At 40.5% G+C, this 18,923-nt stretch overlaps 1 protein-coding gene across 5 annotated transcripts in view; it reads right to left on the bottom strand.

Moving 5' to 3' along the window:
• The window catches only part of Ccser1 (coiled-coil serine rich protein 1), a 1,196,027-nt gene extending 1,179,630 nt beyond the window's left edge, over positions 1-16,397 (bottom strand). Inside the window, exon 1 of one of the 5 annotated variants that reach the window (XM_031382065.1) lies at positions 16,141-16,397. The gene's annotated coding sequence lies outside the window, so the exon portion shown is untranslated. The remainder of the gene's footprint in view (positions 1-16,140) is intronic. The other 4 variants (XM_031382062.1, XM_031382066.1, XM_031382068.1 and 1 more) reach the window with 4 other exon arrangements.
• Positions 16,398-18,923: the final 2,526 nt, after the last annotated feature.

The raw sequence follows: 18,923 nt of genomic DNA, 5'->3' as shown, positions 1-18,923 counted from the left end.
AAACTGGGAAAGGAGAAATTTACATGTAAATAAAGAAAATATCTAAAATAAAAAAAAAAAAGAATATAGACATCTCAAAGTTAAAGCTTGACCAATTAAGATATGAAGGCAAGTTCAAGAAAGATATGCATATACACAAAAGTAGAACTTAAGAAATAATCTACAAAACATTCATCCATGTTCTGGATAGAAAAGCCATAAATGGAACAATGTGTAAATAGTTTGCCCTTCAGTTTGGTGAGGGATAGAACAGAGCAAGCTGGAGGAGTCAAGGACACCACAGGAAGACCTACAGAGCCAACTAACCTGAGCCCCTAGGGACTCACAGAGACTGAGCCACCAACCAGGGAGCATGCGGGGCAGGACCTAGGCCCCCTACACATTAGTAGCAAAAATGTTCAGCTTGATCTTTCTTCATGTGATTCCCCTAACAAGTGAAGCAGAGGCTTTCTTAGTCTCTGTTCCCTGTCGTTGGATCCTCTTCCCCTAACTAGACGGCCTGGTTGAGCCTCAGTGGGAGAAAATGTGCATAGTTCATAGAACTAGGTGCCTTAGGGTAGGGTGGCACACAAGGATGGCTCCCCTTCTTTGAGGAGAAGGGGGGGCAATGAGGTGAGGGATTTGAAAAGGTGGGACTGGGAGGAGAGGAATGAGGAAGGGCTTTGACTGGGATGTAAAGTGAATAAAAACAAATCATTGGAAAAATAAAACAGAAAAAGAGAAACTCTATACAGAATTGGCTTGAGATGCAGATGAACAATGGATATAGGAATGTGGTGATGTGGAAATGATACAGACAGAGAATTATTTATGTCTTGGTTGTTAAAAATAGATAAAAGAAGGGAAAAATTAGTTTACTCAATAATCCATTTATCCAACTAAATTATTACTTACATAAGCATATATCTTATATTACTGATACGAATATATGTGTGCCTTTTACAGTGTATATTAATTCCAATACATTGGCTGCTTGCGAGGATATAGGAATACAAACATGAGGGAAAAAGAATCAACATGCTGTCTGTTATCCAGGAGCTTATAGTGGAAGAAGGCAAGATGTATATATTTGGTGTCTACCAAAATTGTAAATTTATATCTCCTTCTTCCTGTGAGAGAATGGTTTGTAGTGTTATGAAAATATAGAACACTGTGATGGTGTTACAGTGCCGAGATGCAATCTGTGAAGAAATTGGCTTCAATAGGCAAGGCTGTGAAGGTATCCCAGTCATCATAGGAACCTGCAGGAAACCCACAGATACTTCTAACTTGGAGGTAGAACACACGAAAGCCATGGCTACTTAATTTGGACTTCACAGTTCCAGAGGGTTAGAGTCCATACCCTATGCATGGGGAGCATGCAGCAGGTAGGCAGGCATTGCACTGGAAAAGTAGCTGAGAACTTACATGCAATCCATAAGTATAAAGTCAAGAAAGAGCAAGCTAACTGGAATAGTATGAGTTTTTGAAACCTCAAAGCCCACCCCTCATGACACACCTCCTACATTATGTTTAAATCTCCTTAACCTTTCTCAAACAGATCCACAGCCTGGAGACTAAGCATTGCACATATGCACCCCTGGAAGTCATTCTCACTCAAACCACCACATAGGTACCAGTGAGACAGGACAAGCAAGAAATTCACAAGTACTTCTTACACTATCTCTTCTCTTTAACTGAGCTAAGTTAATGTATTTCACTATCAGAATTCCCTTGTTTATCCTCTATGTGCAAGTTAATTCCCATCACAGAAAAATACTTTTTTCTTTCTTTTTTTATTGGATATTTTCCCCTTTCCAGGTCTCCCCTCCAGAAACCCCCTACCCCATTTCCCCTACCCCTTCCTCTAGGAGAGTGCTTCCCCACCCACCTATCCATTCCAGTCTTCCTGCCCTGGCATTCCCCTACACTGGGGCATCAAGCACCATCAGGCTTAAGGGCCTCTCCTCCCTATAATGTCCAACATGGTCATCCTCTGCCACATATGAAGCCAGAGCCTTGGGTCCCTCCATGAGTACTCTTTGGTTGGTGGTCCAGTCCCTGGGAGGTCTGGGGAGTCTAGCTGGTTGACACTGTTGTTACTCCCATGGGGTTGCAAACCCCCTCAGCTCCTTCAGTCTTTCTCCAACTCCTCAATAGGGAACCCTGTGCTTAGTCCAATGGTTGTCTGTGAGCATCTGCCTCTGTATTTGTCAGGCTCTGGCAAAGCCTCTCAGGAGACAGCCATATCTGTCAGCAAGCACTTCCCAGCATCCACATTAGCATCCGGGTTTGGTGACTGTATATGAGATGGATCCCCAGGTGGGGCAGTCTCTGGATGGCCTTTCCTTCAGTCTCTGCTCCACACGTCTCCATATTTCTTCCTGTGAGTATTTTGTTCTCCTTTCTGAAAAGCACTGAAGCACCCACACTTTGGTCTTCTTTCCTATTGGGCTTCATATGGTCTGTATATTATATCTTGGGTATTCAGAACTTTTGGGCTAATATCCACTTATCAGTGAGTGCATACCATGTGTGTTTTTTGTGACTGAGTTACCTCACTTGGATGATATTTTCAAGTTCCATTCATTTGCCTGCAAATTTCATGAAGAAATATCCTTTTTAACAGAACAGACTGTACTCAATTGTCTTGTGCCAAGTATGGAGTGTCACAATCCAATAGTAGCTCAAAAAGCAGTTTTCCAGGCCTAATGAAAGCACCAGGGAAGTTTCATGGAATTAGTCTGATAAGGACATCTCAGATTTGCATAAAAGGATGAAATGAATATGCTATATGTGTGAGAGGGTGGCAAGTTGTATGATCTCACCGTAGTGAAAGATCTTGTTTTAATTAACAGTACGATAAGCTTACAAACAGCCTTAAGAGCCAAGCAGACAAGTCTATTCCTCATAAGGAAATAGAAAGAAAATATAGTTTCAGGACATTAATGTGACCTTAGGAAATGTCCATTTTGCTCCAGTAAAGATTTACTCCTGTATGCTACATAAAAAGCAATATTATTAGTTCAATATCACAGTCCAATTGTCAGACACTTTTAAAGCATAATATATATTAAAGAACTTGGCATAAGTTGAACACAGAAATATCCTTTTATATGCTAAAATGAATGTGTATAGCCAACATCATGTGAATGAAGTTGACCTGTACTGGTCAAGCATAACTCTCATGATCCAATTTCATGTATGAACCACTCTATCATGCTAAAGTAACAAGCAAAATAGTTTGGAAAATTAACATTGGCATAGAACATGTTCATTTTCCTTAAGTTACACATGGGAAAAAATGACTTACAGCTCTCAAAGTTGAAGCATGCATATCCTTTCTCTTCAGATATATTTGTGAAGTAGGCATCAGTGTCCTGCTCTTTCACCGAAGTTAAATTCCCAGAAGATATAGCTAATCACTTTTTATTTGGTCCCACCCCATCATCTGCTACACCTGACATGTGCTTAATAAAAGTAACAAAAAATAAATAACAAATACGTGGCTAAGCATTCTAGCAGCTGACCACAGCTAAAATATTCCTGGTTGAGGCAAAAACACATATGCACAAGTTTCTGTGTGACCTAGAAAGATCCTGGAAGCACATTCCCCCTCACCCTTTGCGTTGATTATAACTGAGAGCCATCTCTGCCCCTCTACACTGTTTGGCCATGACGGATGTGTTTCACATCCACCATCTTTTAGCTTCAGGCAAAGCAGATCACTTTCAGTGGTGTGACTGTGTCTCATCCAATCATGTAAAGGCCTCAGAGTAGAAGCAGAGGTTTTCTGGAGAATGAAGAACCCTGTCTATACACTGATGCACAAGAATCCTAGTTGTCAGAGTTCTACCTACCAGATGGATGAGCAAGTTTCTTAAAGTGAACCCTCTCTAAAAAAAAGACAAATATATAACTTATATTGTGTCTATTTCTATTGGGCTATAAAGTATGCAGAATCACTAGAACAAGTTATGCAAGACAGGTGCCAATGTAAAAATAACATTCCCATTTGCCTGAGTAGGTTTATACCTGTACAGGGACCACCAAAATTGATCTAGCTTCTAATTATTTTCAAAGTATTTTAATTGAAAATATTGGTACTGGGTTTTGATAAAAAAAAAATTTACTATACAATTTTCTCTGTAAAAGATCATAGTCTAAGGTAAACCTATTCTTTCCAGGCACACAATTTAAGAAGGTGCAAAAGCCCACGCTTGGTCCCCAGAATCCTGACCTTTCGGTGTGCTCAGGATCCCCAGTGTTCTTATCACAACATTCTGTTTGCACAGCACAAATGATTTGTGGGTTTGTTAAATGTATTCCTTTCTCCTGGCACTTCTGCTAAAAACGTCCCATGAAGCCATATGTACACTCAGTCTCGACACAGTTTTAAAACAACCTTTCTTTTATATATGCCAGCCACCATTTTTATGAGAGTTCCAGTCTTAGTATCATTAGAAAATGGCACTTTTAACCCATACAATTAATGGTATATTTCACATAACTTCAGAAATTTAGCGAAGAATTCACTTGTTTACCTAACTCTGAGTTTATTCGGGATTATAAAAGATTTCTTTATTTTCATCATGCTTTAAAAGTCTTTTCCCTAATGCCTAATTTACTTTGAATTCCTGTTATTTATCATAGCTATACAAGTAGACTCCCAAGGGAAGAAATTACTAGGAAATAATTTCTGGGTGTCCCTGACTATCCCTGCTTCATTACTGAAACTTTCCTGTTAGCAATTCTAGAAAGAAGAAGAAGAATAAAAATAAGAAACAGAAGGCCAGAATATATAGAATGTATCCACTTCAAAGCCAGGAAAGGTGAACTATAGAGAGGAAATGTCCCACATAATGGCCACACAACCATGTGCTTTGCTTCGGGCACTTGAAACACAGCAAATTCTAACCAAAAGAGAAACTCTTCCCAAACTAGCCTCTAGTTATTATCCCTATAGAGATCCTTAGAAACGAACACACACTCTGTACCAGAAGACACAAGTGTGATAAAAAGCAATTAGCCTTATATACCCTCACTGTCATGGCCAAATCAAAAATATGGATCTGTGTAGAGAAACAGGAGATGGCACATTCCAGAAGCCTTTAGTGGAAAGTAGAAAGTGGAGTATGTTTCATTTTCCTAACAGAAAGTGACAAAATAACTCTTGCTTTGACCTTCATCCTCCAAGTAATCCCTCACTGGTCTTCCTTACTCACTCCTGCAAACTCTGAATACCTATTAGTTCAAATGCCACTTTCTTCTTTGCTTTCACTCTTCGTGAGAATTGTACTCATGTGAGGGGACAAAATTCAGATTAGGAATAAGTTTTCAGACTACGAAATAGCCACGTAGAACAGCGTTTGACGAAATTAGAGCCTGAAATCAGGACAGTTGCATTTGTGCAAAGTAGTTAACATAAAATGGACAATCAAGTCATTGTTTTAATATGTGTGGGTGTGGAGGGGAGGTTGTTCATGTGTTTATATGATCATATGTGTGTTCTTGTGTGTTTTCATGTGTGTGTGCAATGTATATGTGTTCATGTACGTTTGTGTTCATGTGCATGTGTTGATGTGTGTATGATCATGTGTGTTCATGTGTGTGTATATGTATTATATATGTCTGTTTGTATGTGTTCAAGTTCAAGTGTACTAGTGTGTCTTCACATATGGAAATCAGAGTAAACATTGGGTGTCTTTCCCAGTTCCTCTCTACCTTTATTTTGTACACAATAGTCAGTCAACTATTGATTGACTGAGTTGTTTGATTGTTGGTTGATTGGTTTGTTGGTTGGCTAGAAGACAGGGTCTAACCGAATGTGGAACCCACTGATTTGGGGTTTGTCTAGGTTGACTGGTCAGCAGACTCCAGTAATCTTTCTCTCTTGTCTCTGAAATGCTGGGGTCCCAAGCTCATGCAGCAGCTACTGGCTTTTAGGTGGATGCTGGAAATCTGAACTCAGGTCCTTATGTTATATAACAAACACTTCACAGACTAAGCCATCAGCCCAATTCTCCAAACTCAAGTCACTCTTAGGCAGCAGTAAGTTTATTCAACAAGAATCTTCATGTCTTTGTTTCAGACCAGATTCAAATGGAAAGTAAGCTCTTTGCCCTGACAGGATGTGTAAAACAAGCAAACAATGATTTATAACATTTCAAGTGGAGATATAGTATAGACATGAGATGTTACTGGAATTCACAGACTCTTAGCATGGGATTAAGATGCTGCCATGAGTTTACATTTGCATTGAGCTTTGAAGAATCTGCTAGAAACCAAGTGATGGAAAACTAGACGCTTCAAGAGAGGATGTAGCATCAAACGCAATGACCTCTAGGATTGCTATAATAAAAACAAATACATTTGTACTTTGCAACAGAAGGTTTCAACATGAAAGTACCCTGAAGAGGACTAGAGGACTTCCTGAAATTCAAATTTATCACTTGGTTCTGTACTCCACTTAAAATTCTCTCATTTGGTTCTGTACTCCACTTAAAATTCTCTTGCTTAAAGTAATAAAAGAAATCTCTTCTGTTCTTTTATTGCATTACACTTCAGTACTTTCTGTGTCGTCACACACTGAAATTGACTTTTCAGAGATATCCTGGAATCCTTACATTCCTATCTTCTGTGGAGACCTAGAATCCTGAGATGTTTATCATATTAGGGTTGTAAGTAGGCCTAGCAGTGTATATTGTCCTGTCCCTATAATAGTAACCTGTCACACCACTCCAGCTTTACACACCCTCTGACATATGGACATTTCACATTCTGAGTCTGTGCTGGGAAACAGGAGGTGTCACATTCTTCCAGAGGTCCTTAGACACTGAAAGTGGAGCAGGTTTGTCCTGGTTTGGGGAAGTAACACAATGACTGTCCTTTGACCTGCATTCTCCCAGTCCATTCTTCCCATCCCAGGACACTCCATCCAAAAAGAAACTGCTTCTGATGGAAAAGCTGTTCTCCAATGCCACACACCAGGACATAGTGTAAGAAATATGGCCCAGAGAGCTCAGTTAGGAAAGTGCTTGTCCTGAGAGCACAGGACCTGTGTTCAATCCCCAGAATACACACTGAACAACAATAAAAAAAGCTAAGTATGGTGGTGCACACTTGTAATTTCAGTGCTGGAGAGATGGAGGCAGGATCAGTGGAGGCAACTCTGCTTGGCAAGTTCAAAGTCAGTGAGAGACTCCATCTCCAAAAAGATGGGTAGAACCTTTAATATTGAACTCTGGCATTTACACATGCACAAATACAGATATAAACACAGAGAAAAAAGCAAAGTAAAATAACTCAAAGTCTATTTTTGTCTTAATATTGCTTAAAGTTTATATACATATAGTATAAAAATCTTATATGCTTCCTATAATGACTCAATTTAGTAATGTCTCTTTTTTTTAAAATTAAGCATGAGTTAGATTATAACTCATTATGCTATATCATTTATACATTGTAACTTTTAAAAAATTTATTAATTAGTAAGTTCTTTAATATTCCTTAGTGTTAACATATAATAAAATACTTTAAATTTTTAAATTAAATTGCTATCATTGAGTTATTGGTGCCATAGATAATATTTATTTAAGGGTCTCTCTCTCTCTTTCTCTGTGTGTGTGTGTGTGTGTATGTGTGTGTGTGTGTGTGTGTGTGTGTTGCCCATGTGCATGTATTTGTACCACATGAATGCCTAGAACCTACAGCTAAGTAGAGGGCATTGGGTCATGTGGAACTGTAGCATGGATGGCTATAAACCACAAGTGGGTGCTGAGAAACAATCCCAGGTTCTATGAAAGAGTAATAAATGTTCTTATCTGCTGATCCAACTCTCCAGGCCAGCAATACACTTTTAAAATTTAGAATCCAAATTTAAAATTTAGTGTACAAACGTGTTGGCTTTGTCACCTAGAAGCATATTCAGCCATTGCCAGAAGTATGTTACTGTAATCTGGTGTTTCTAGGACTTCCTGAGTTTGGCTAGTGGGTGTTTTCTTCCTTTTTCTCACCTGTTTTTGATAAAAGGACACTTCTCTCCTTGGTGTTTTTCCTGAATGTCTTTGAAAAGGTTGCACTTAGAAGAAATAAACACTGGTCATATTTTATATGTTCAGACTTACTGTGTTGGTGGCTAGTATCTCCATAAAATAAAAACAGTGAAAATGACAGACATAAGAATAGTCTTCCAAATGAGCAATAGCCCAGAGAATTAAAGGACAATAGTTATTTCTGCCATTTTGGATTCTGCTTGATTTTACTTGCAATCTTGATGTAGGTTTATGTTACACTATTTGCCAGTGCTACAAAACCAAACAAAGCCACCCAACTATACAAACATACATACATTCAGACACAGCAATAAAGAATCATTAACAGAGTCACAATACCTAACTAATTCAAAGAAAGGGCTTACTTCAGAGAACTGCTACTCAGTCAGGACAATCTGTCTCCCTTGAGTTAATGAGGAAGGTTTATTGCTGGGCTTCTCATTAAAGCAGGAGAGCAGATTCAGCTTATTAAACACTTCCTAAGCACAGAAGTGTACTAAGTTTCATTGGCTGAATAGTGTCATAAAAGAAGGCAACACATCTGGAATGCATTTCTTTATTAGGTACTGTACCTTCTAAACAGAGTTTATTCAAAAAACTCATGGAAAAGCCAATGGATCTTGAACAGCTTCTTGGAAGCAGAGAACCAGTATACTATGAAGCCACTACTCACTTAGGCACAGACATGTATTAGGGCATCAATAAAGACGCAGAAGAACTTTTTGCTTCAAAGAGGATGGATTGACTTGTTCTGCAATGATCATAAGTTACTGGCAAATACCTCCTTTCAAATTCTGCCATAGGAGGATCATTCTCTCTGAAACTGACTGACACCTAAGGGATATTTTCAGATGTAGTTCAATAGTAAGACACTCCAGTAAGGAAAGTTTATGTATGGCAAAATAAAACACTCTGGTCATTGCTATAAACTGACAATAAACTTTGCACTGTGGTCTGGAAAACACTGTAAAAAACAAGCTATAAATACCCCAAGAAGTCCAACAAGTCTAAGAATCTGGCGTATGGCAATGGGCCATAAGTAGCTGGCATCAAGAAATCCTGCGGTGACTACTGGAATGAAGCACACCTCTAGGAGCTGGAAATGCTTAGAAAGCCAGGAAGCAGGCTGTACTATCAGCCATGCTGACAGACAAAGGGGCTCAGGAAATGGAGTCATTTCAGAAGAGGCCTGGGCTTTAAAGAAGTATAGGAGATTGCTGAGAGAAGGGCTTGCTTCAATGGTAGGATGGGGAGACTAAGTAATTTATCGAGACATAGAGAAAATATTAAGGGATAAAGACATTTCATCTGTAAGAAAGAAGCCTTATTGTTGAACACCAAGGGTTTTTTGTGTTGTTTTTTATGATAACATCCAGAATGCTAGGCTAGAAATCAGTTACACTTTCTACTGCACAGAAGAAATTCCCCTCAGTCAGGGCTGGGCTTATGCACAAGCTAAGATTTAAACAATGCTAGCAATAAAGACAGAGTTTGACAAGTGTTACAAAATAGATTTTAAGGGAAATATCCAGTTAAGCAACCAACTATTTTGTTTTTGTTTTTGTGTTTTTGTTTTTTGGGTTTTTTTTTGTTTTTTTGTTTTGTTTTGTTTTTATTAGATATTTTCTTTATTTACATATCATATGATTTCTTCTTTCCCAGTTTCCCCTCAAAAAAAAAAACAAAAAACAAAAAAAAACAAACAAGAACAAACTCCTGTTGCCTCCCCTCCCCCTGCTTGCAACCCCACCCTCTCCTACTTATTGGCCTTGGCATTCTCTTACACTGGGGCACAGAACCTTCACAGGGCCAAGGGCCTCTCGTCCCATTGATGATCAACTTTGCAAACCTCTACTACACACATGCTGCCAGAACAATCGGTCCCACCATGTATAGTCCTTGGTTGGTGGTTGAGTCCCTGGGAGCGCTGAGGGTACTAGTTAGTTCATATTGTTGTTCGTCCTAAGGAGCTACAAACCCCTCAGCTCCATTGGTCCTTTCTCTAACTCCTTCACTGGGGACCCTGTACTTAGTTCAATGGATGGCTGTGAGCCTCTACATCTGTATTAGTCAGGTACTGTCAGAGCCTCTCAGGAGATAACTAACTATATTTAGGCTGGCTTGTCTTTCCTTCAGTCTCTGCTCCATAGTTAATCTCTACCACTCCTTCCATGGGTACTTGGTTCCCCCTTTTAAGAAGGAATGAAATGTCCACCTTTGGTCTTCCTTCTTGAGTTCCTTGTGGTTTGTGGGTTGTTCTTCCTGTATTCCAAACTTCTAGGCTAATAACCACTCTTTGAGATTATCATTTATCTCACTTGACTCACTGGCTTAAGCATATTATAAAATATATACATGTATGCAGCTAGTCTAGTAAGAGTTCCATGACAGATAAGTTCAACTATGTTCCTGGCATTCTGTCAGTCTTTAAGTACATTTTCTCCTACACACACACACACACACACACACACACACACACACACACACTGTGACATTGATTAACTCATCACTTAAATAGATGAACTGGTGGATAAAAGCTAAAACAAACATTTCCTCCTTTTTATGGGACAAGAACATGAATCACAACTGTACTGAAAGTCAACTTTCTGTGTAAAACCTTCCAGACAATGAGCTGCACTTCTCCAAAACTGAAAGAGAATGCATGGTTAAACAGCCTATGTGTAAATGCACTCATCCTCAAAATGATACATGTCATACCTTGCATTTTCCTTAACAAATTAAACTTTACAGTAGGAGTAAGAGGACTGAAAGGGGAGGCTGTTGAGGGTTTACATTGTTTGAGAAACACATTGAGACAGTGGGAACATCAGCCTGGTGCATCCTCTCTCACCTCTTCTACCTGACCAAGAAGCCAGGGCAGCAGTATTGAAGATGGGGGAAACAAGATGAGTAGGTACTGATGTCTCTGTGCCTGGTCGACCAGACATCAAAGAAATAGACCCCTAGGCAGTGAGACAGCTCAAAAGGTAAAGCATTTACCAATTAAGCCTGACAACCCATGGGGAAGGAGAAAACTGTCTCCACACAGCACATACATTACTGATCCATAAAATAGTTTGCAACATACATAAATATATTATATAAATATGTTTTTAAAAATGAACAGAATACATATTCTTTCAAATGCATGCTAGTTAGTAGTTTTGTATCATGGAATAAAAAGCTCAGACTGATCTAGATAACCTGACAGGTTATAGTGGAGATACACAAAAACTTCCTCATTATTATTTGCATCCAATTGACTTTGCAATGTTAGAGGAAATTCATGACACAAGATACAAACTACTTTCCACACACAAGTATCCAGTTCATCATAAATGTTGTTATTGTTCTTGGTAAAATTATGCCTCACCATTTCCAAAACATAAAAGAAAGAGGTGCATGTGTTTATCAAAGTTCTAGAGACACCATCAATTTTAAATCTTTCTTAGAAAGGTTTTCTTTGGAGGAGTTCCTTAGGGTGAGGGTGTAAATCCTGCTCTTTTAAAATACTTATTTACTTTATTGTACATGTATAATGATGTGCCTCAGTGTATGTGTGTATGTGGTTCATGAATACATCTGCAGAGATCAGAAGAGAGTGTTAGATGCTTTGAGTGGGAGTTGAGATACAATGTGGGAGCTGGAAACCAAACTCAGGTCCTCTATAAGAGCAGTAAGTGCTTCTAACCACTGAGCCACCACCCCAGCCACCAGACATGTATTTATTTATTCATTTAGTCGGCCAGTATTTGCTGAATATCAATAAGGTAGACATTAGTAATTTCTGGTAACTCAATACTGAACCAATTCCAAAAGACATATACAATTAAAACTTGTAGTATGTGTCACAAAATAGACAGAGCCATAACCAAAACAATACATAATAGGGCAATTGGCTTAGCACAGAAAACCTAGAGAAGTAACTTACATCTGGATATCTGGATTAGAGAAGGAGGGGATAGGACAGAGCTGAGGTAGGACAAGCGTTACAGGAAAGGAGATACAGGAAGTAAACACGTGAACATGACTCAGGAAGGTGTGCAGATTTTATCTAAATTCACTGCAGAAGTAGGGCTTTGAGACAACTCTATGTGTTTATGATGCTGTGTGTATGTATATACATAAAGTAAATGATCAGTGTAATTTTATAAAACTTTTAAAATTATGAATATAATATAAATAATTTAAGTCCTGAAGCCATATTCAAAGTTCTAAGTAATTTGACCAAACAGCTTCATTTCCAATCACCAAGAGGAAATACTTTTAACATTTTTTAATATCATATGGATAGTGTTTAAAAGCACAGATGACCACTATCACTTTCCCTTTAAGGCATTACACAGGGAAACAGTCCATACTTAACTTTAGCTCCAAATGAAGCATGTTTCTTTCATGGATGTTTTCACTCAGCCTCTCCTGGTTCTCACTGCTTCTCTCAGCCCACATTTCATTATTTATTGTTAACTGACACCCCTGCATAGTGAAGATCATATGGCTGATAAAGGCTCATGTCATTTATATAAAGCTAGTAGGTTTTGTCAGTACCCAGTAGGGGAGTCACGCAGAAGCCGTCAGTCATATAGTAGCCAAGGATACATTATCAATATGATACACCTGTGACATCCAATCCAAAACCACACTGCAAAGAGATCAGCTGACAGAGAGACAGTCTGATCTGTGCCTGGCTAGGCTGGATATCACTCCACTCACACATGATTATGAAGTCTGATTTAAGAGGCTTTTCCTCGGTGAGGACATATCCATGTACTGTCAACAACATAGAAATGTGAAAATCTTTTAATTCAGCTAACCTGAAAGTAATTCCATTTGGCTATTGGAAAGTCATGTGCAGTGTTTGTACAATTTCTTTACTGTCACTGTAATATACTTCTGTGCTGTCGTCATAGACATGCTCGAAGTCAACTCTACTGTTTACCTTTGTGCTTGTAAAATGGAAATATGCATTTTTAACATTCAATGTTTCTATAAAAACTATCACTCACTTCATAGACAGCCATTACATATAGGCTATATCTTTACAAAAAAGACTGTCAGAGTTTATTTTGTACCATAAAAAATTAAAACACACACACACACACACAAGTATAGAATACTAATAGGTCATGCTACTATTAGTAATACAATTTTCTGCTAAGAGATAGCAAAATGATCTATGCAAGTTTTGCTACTGCTCTGAAAACTTCCCCACAAGCTGAAAATCATTGTGCTATATTCATGGCAAGTCATGTAAGGTGGTCAAAGGATCATTTTGGTACATGTAAGAATTTGAGATAAAATCTAATCTATCCACCAAATAAACCAACTTACAAATGAATATTTATAAATATATTATTTACTAGATAATGCATATACAGGATAATAAAATGTTATACAATCTATCAATGCTCATCAACACTGTTGCTCTACACCTTATCAGGTTTCTTTGGGGAAGAGACCCAAGATGTTTAAGTAAGGAAGAAGTCACCATGACAGCATGAAGAGGTAGTGTACCACAGACTTGCTACTATATCTTAATATGATGTGGAGACATGTAACCACTCAGTACTATTTCCCTACAAGTACTTCACTACTGTAGAAGTCCAAAAATAAACTACTTATTCTAAGACATACAGATTTAGCCTGTCAAGTAAAGAAACACTGACCACAAAATCCAAGAAGTGAAGTCATAAAACATTTTACATCAGAACAGGCCCAACTTGTCCAATATTTAACAATATCTAAATCTATCACAAAGCAAACTTATCTTCCATGTCTTCTTTACTGTTCTCTACTCCAGATTTGCATCTTAGACTTTGTAGGTCATCCACAACCTACTAATCTTACGAACCCTTTAATAAAAGACAAAGTAAGTTTCATCTACCGAATGAAGGTTTTTCAAACAAAAATCTAGTACTAAATGTTACTGTCATGCTCTGAATCCCTGGACACCTCACTAGACCTGTAATCCCATGCTATCATCAGTTGTTAACTCTATATTTAAGTACACACATCAGATTCTTTCAAACTGCCTATGTGTTTCTGAAGAGTAGGGCATACAGAAAGAAGTTCCTGTGTGTTTCAAAACTGTCTAGACAACCCACTACTCAAGAGAGGCCTTTAATATGAGCGTTATGATGAATAATAATGCATGATAAAAAAGCAAGTAACTACTACCATAAGGTCATAAATATTTCATTTTCTACTTCAGGTATTTAATATTAACTAACAGTCCCTAACATTAGAAATACCTTTGAAATAAGAAACAATTACCAATTCCAACAACATTAAGAATATTCCATAAATATGACTTCCAGTATCACAGTGATAGAACTATCTCTATGTTCCAACACTTGCTACGATCCTAAAAATCAGTGTGGTAGTGGTCAGAGTCTACCTGACATCAAGACACCCCAGCACTGCAAATGCACATGAAGCTAGCAATAATAGACAATAGATGGTGACAGATAAACAGATGATAATATATATAAACGTGTGTGTGTGTGTGTGTGTGTGTGTGTGTGTGTGTGATATCAAACTCTCAGCTCTATTCAAATGAACAGACTGATAGGGAAAGCTGCTCACACTGGGGTTCACCACACAGACTTTCTTTTTTAAATCAAAACAGTTCTGGTCAGTCTCTTTAATGAGGCCAGATGAAGACAAATCACTCTGATAATAGGTTGACTGGTGTGTGTGTGTGTGTGTGTGTGTGTGTGTGTGTGTAACTACCAAAGGTGCAATCATATGTAATATGGAATTTCAGTCTGATTTAAAAAAGAAAAAAACATTATATATGGCAGCCCTAAGGAAAATTCAGCTCAAAATTAATTGAAGCGGTGTTCCATTGTCACTGTCCAGTCAGCAGTTATATAGAAACATAGTTTGTGACTTCAAAGGACATAATAAATTTGCTAAGGTACTCTCAGGTAGACACTGTCCCAACTCACATCTAAGCTTCAAATTATAACCCTGTAATTGGCACTTGTTTAAAGCAAACACAATGGGAAACCAAAACAAACTAATTATTCTGTAGCCTAGATGAAGAGTACTCTATGTTGTTCCCAGTAACTAGATTTAAGAGTCTGAGTCGACACCAACTCATATAGCTACAGCCTCCCAGGGGCTTTGAATTACACCTCTTCACGTAAAATAGGTGAACATTCTTTGAACAGCCCTTATGGGAAGGGAAGAATGAAAGGTGTGTGTTACATTTCCAAAGGAAAGTGCTCAACTACAATGGTTTGAAGAGTGAAAGCTGCCGAAAACAAGCAGGTTTTCTGTCCTGTGGTCCTACTGGGGACCAGAAGAGGTAAGAGGAACAGACAGCTGGGAGTCTCAGAAACATCAGAGCAGGGGTTCATGACCTCCAAGGAGCACTTCTACCTGTACAGACCGGAGTCTATTTCATACTTCCTTCTTTCGTTTTACAGAGCAGGTTCCAGGAGGTTTAAAAAATAAATAAAAAGCAGGATTGCTTCTAGTTCCGAGCAGGAGGGGCTCAGCGTACACAGAAGGGAACCCCACAACTCTGCCATAAATAGCCTTTCTTCTCCGTCGGGATACTAGCCCCTTTGCATCTGCAAGGCGCAGCCTCCTCGCAGAAGCACCATTCACAAATCCCTCGGTCGGTCGCCCCTTCGCGCACGCTCCCTTGGCGCTGGCACCCTGTGCGCGAGTCCCTAAGACTAGAGCCCAAAGGTGAGGGGCCTGGCAGCCACCTGCTGTCAGCGCGGGGCTCACTTTCCGCCCGGGTGACCCGGCGCGAGAACACACGCAGGAACACCCCACGCCCGCACCCCGCGATCCCCGAGTGTGCCACAAAGCAATCGGTCCACTCTGCGTGGCAGGCTCCGGAGGCAGGGGCGGTCGGTTTGGAGCTCCCGCCTGCCCCACCGCACCGTCTCCACCCCCTGGGCTCCGCAACCGGAACCCGAGCCAACTCTGCGACCGAGACCCCCGGGTTGCACGAGCCAGCCGGCTACGTCGCGCAGTGCCCACGCCCGCCGGGCGAGTCCTCCCCGCAGGGCCCGCGGCCGAGCCGGGGCGAGTCACCTGGTCGTGCTCACCCCAGGCCCCACGCGAGCCGGGCGCACCGCGTCGCTACCTTGGAGCTGCGGGCTGGTCCCGACGCGGTGTCCACTCAGGCTCGGCCCTGTCTTCAGCACTCCTCCCGCCTCTCCCGCCTGCGCCACCGCGGCTGCTCCGCCGGAGCTTCGCAGTCAGTCATACTGAGCGAGGATGGGAGCGGGCGGGGCGCGCGGCGGCCGCGGGTGGGCGGCGGTGTGCGCAGCGGGGCCGCGGGGCGGCTGCAGCGAGCGCCTCCAGGGCAGGCCGCGCTCCCAGCGGCAGGAGGCGGCGCCGCGGCCTCTGTGAGGGTGACAGAGTCGGGCCGGGCGGGGGCAGCCGGAGGGCGGCGCCGGCCAACCGCGTCGCTGGCTTCCTTGCACGCAGCCTGGCGCGGCGACACGCGCACACCCGCGGCCGAATCGGGGGAGGGAGCGGAGCCCGCCGAGCGCTGGATCCCCGCGAGCTGCGAGTCGCCGGGGTAGGAAGGGGAGCGCGCTGCGGGACGCTGAAGGCTGGGACAGCGCTGCTCCTGGGCTCTCTGTGGCAGGGATATTGTCTTTCCCTTCCTGGAAATAGGGGTTATTACAGTGTTCTGTCCGGGTTTTCCCGTGTCACCCGCCCCACGATCGTCTTGACAACTCTCTAGTTAACAAGGTAACAGGGAGCTGGCCTCCTTTCCTTTAAACAGGTCACGCCTCCCAGTAACCGTTTGTGGCAGTAGATTTTAAGAATGGAAGCCTTGGGATTGGCTGGGAGTGGACTCCTCTGCCTACTCTTGCGGTCCTCAGTAGCATTCCAGAGTCCGTGACCAGCCTGCCACCATTTGACTGTTGGCCCCTCTGAGAAAATGTATCTCTTTAGAGATGGAAATATTTCTGATGCTTGGTGCAGTTGTTTACCTAATTTATTTTCCGGTGATCCCGTCTCCCCTTGCACTGCATCATTTCCTTTAAGGTTGTATTGGGACATGAACAGTTTTCCATTCATTCTCTTCATCCCCATTCCTTATGTGTATGCGTTTAGCAGACAGTACAACACATGGAAACCATGTAACTCTCACAGAAACATTTAACCCATTCTGCTAGAATAGAGGATCATTTCAAGGTGCTTAATATATTGATAAGATCATACAGCACAGTTCTTACTGGCACCTTCGTTCTCAAAGTTTAAGTTCTTCATGATCTGGTGTACTACGTTGTTTAGAAGCAGCCAGTGTCCATGCGAAAGTCAAACAGCCTGCTCTTTAAGTACATGTGCATATTTGTGTTCATCTTCTGTTAAATCTGTCTGACTCCTGGGATGTGTCTGTGGAGGTGGAGCGTACATGAAGTATACCTTTTGAATGAATATGATTGTGATTGTTATGTGCTCTTCTGTGAGAGTAACTCTGCTATATGTTTTATTATTATTACCATTGATTATTATTATATAACAAAACAAGACACTCCGAAGAGAGGTGATAGCAAAGTTGATTCTGCATTTTTCTTCTTGTGTGGTTTATGGCAATTGCATATTTAGCATTTGTCAACATACACGTGTGAGGGTGTGTGTGTCTTTGATGTCTGTGTTCATATGTGTGACTGCAGATATGGACATTTCATACCTTTCTGTGTATCCTCTCTGCCGACTTTATTGAAACTTGATACCTTCAGTTCTAAGGCACTCAGCCTAGAGTAGAGCACTTAGAAGCTTCAAGGGATTCTCTGTGGTGAAAGGCCCAGGATTATGTATGTTGTCACACCCATTGGGGGAGGACTATTCTGGGGATCCCCCAGGTCAGTACAGGGTCAGTACAGGTCCTCACCCTTACACAAGCAGCAGCAGTCACTGAGCCATCTCCCTTGCCTCAACTCTTTCAGTTTACCTTTCTCACGTAAATGTTGCTGTACCCAACACTCCCAGGTCTCATGCAATGAGTCTGTTAAGAATGGTTCAGATGTAAGGAGAGGGATAAAGAAAGGACACAGCCAGGACGTTTATTCTGCTTGCTGTCCTTCCAAAACTACGTCAGCGACAAAGCCACAAGTCTTACACATTTCTTCAGAGCTTTTGTTAATAGGCGATTGTTAATAGGCTGACCCAAAACCCTCTTGAATGCCATATCTCTTTTCTTTCACAGTGTAAGAGAGCCTTACAATCTGATGACTTTTAGGAATGGGCAAGGACTTTAAAAGTCTGAAAATACTCGAAGCTATAGATGGAAAAGTTAGGAAAGTTTGCACTACACTCTTCGGTAGGAGAAATCTGTGGTTACTGCAAAAGGCAATTTTGTAGAGAAATTATTTCTAAACATTTTCAGGTGGTGAGTTATAAGCTGTAAATAGACATTTTTAAAAATTCTGTTCATTTTTGAAGGACAGTGCTTGAGGATATTGGTCAAGTTCTGACTATTTAATTGACTTGGTACTGTTTATTTCATTATGATCAGTAGTGATTATTATTCTATAGTGCATACTTCAAAATTATAGGAGATATTCCAGGGCATTCTGGTAACCACTACTGACGACAGTTTTCACACTCACAAATTGCATTCATAATTGGTGAGAACCATGGCAATCTGTCAGTTGCCATTTTCATTAAGACATGAAAGCTAACATTTTATGTTACAAATTTTTCCCAAATAAAGATTTGAATTCATGTGCACTGGACTAAAAGACATGTAGAATATGTGCCCTAAAACACACTTCTGAAAAGTGGATTTATTTTCATTATTTTTTTTTATTTTTATTGAAAAAAAAACTACGCTGGAAACCTCATTTATGAATTCTAATGGACACTTGAGGAAGTTAGTAAATGAATTATTCTCTTTTAAGATTACTT

This window comes from Mastomys coucha, unplaced genomic scaffold (genome assembly GCF_008632895.1).
Source record: "Mastomys coucha isolate ucsf_1 unplaced genomic scaffold, UCSF_Mcou_1 pScaffold20, whole genome shotgun sequence".
NCBI lineage: Eukaryota > Metazoa > Chordata > Mammalia > Rodentia > Muridae > Mastomys > Mastomys coucha.
This window is presented reverse-complemented; position numbering and strand designations above follow the sequence as displayed.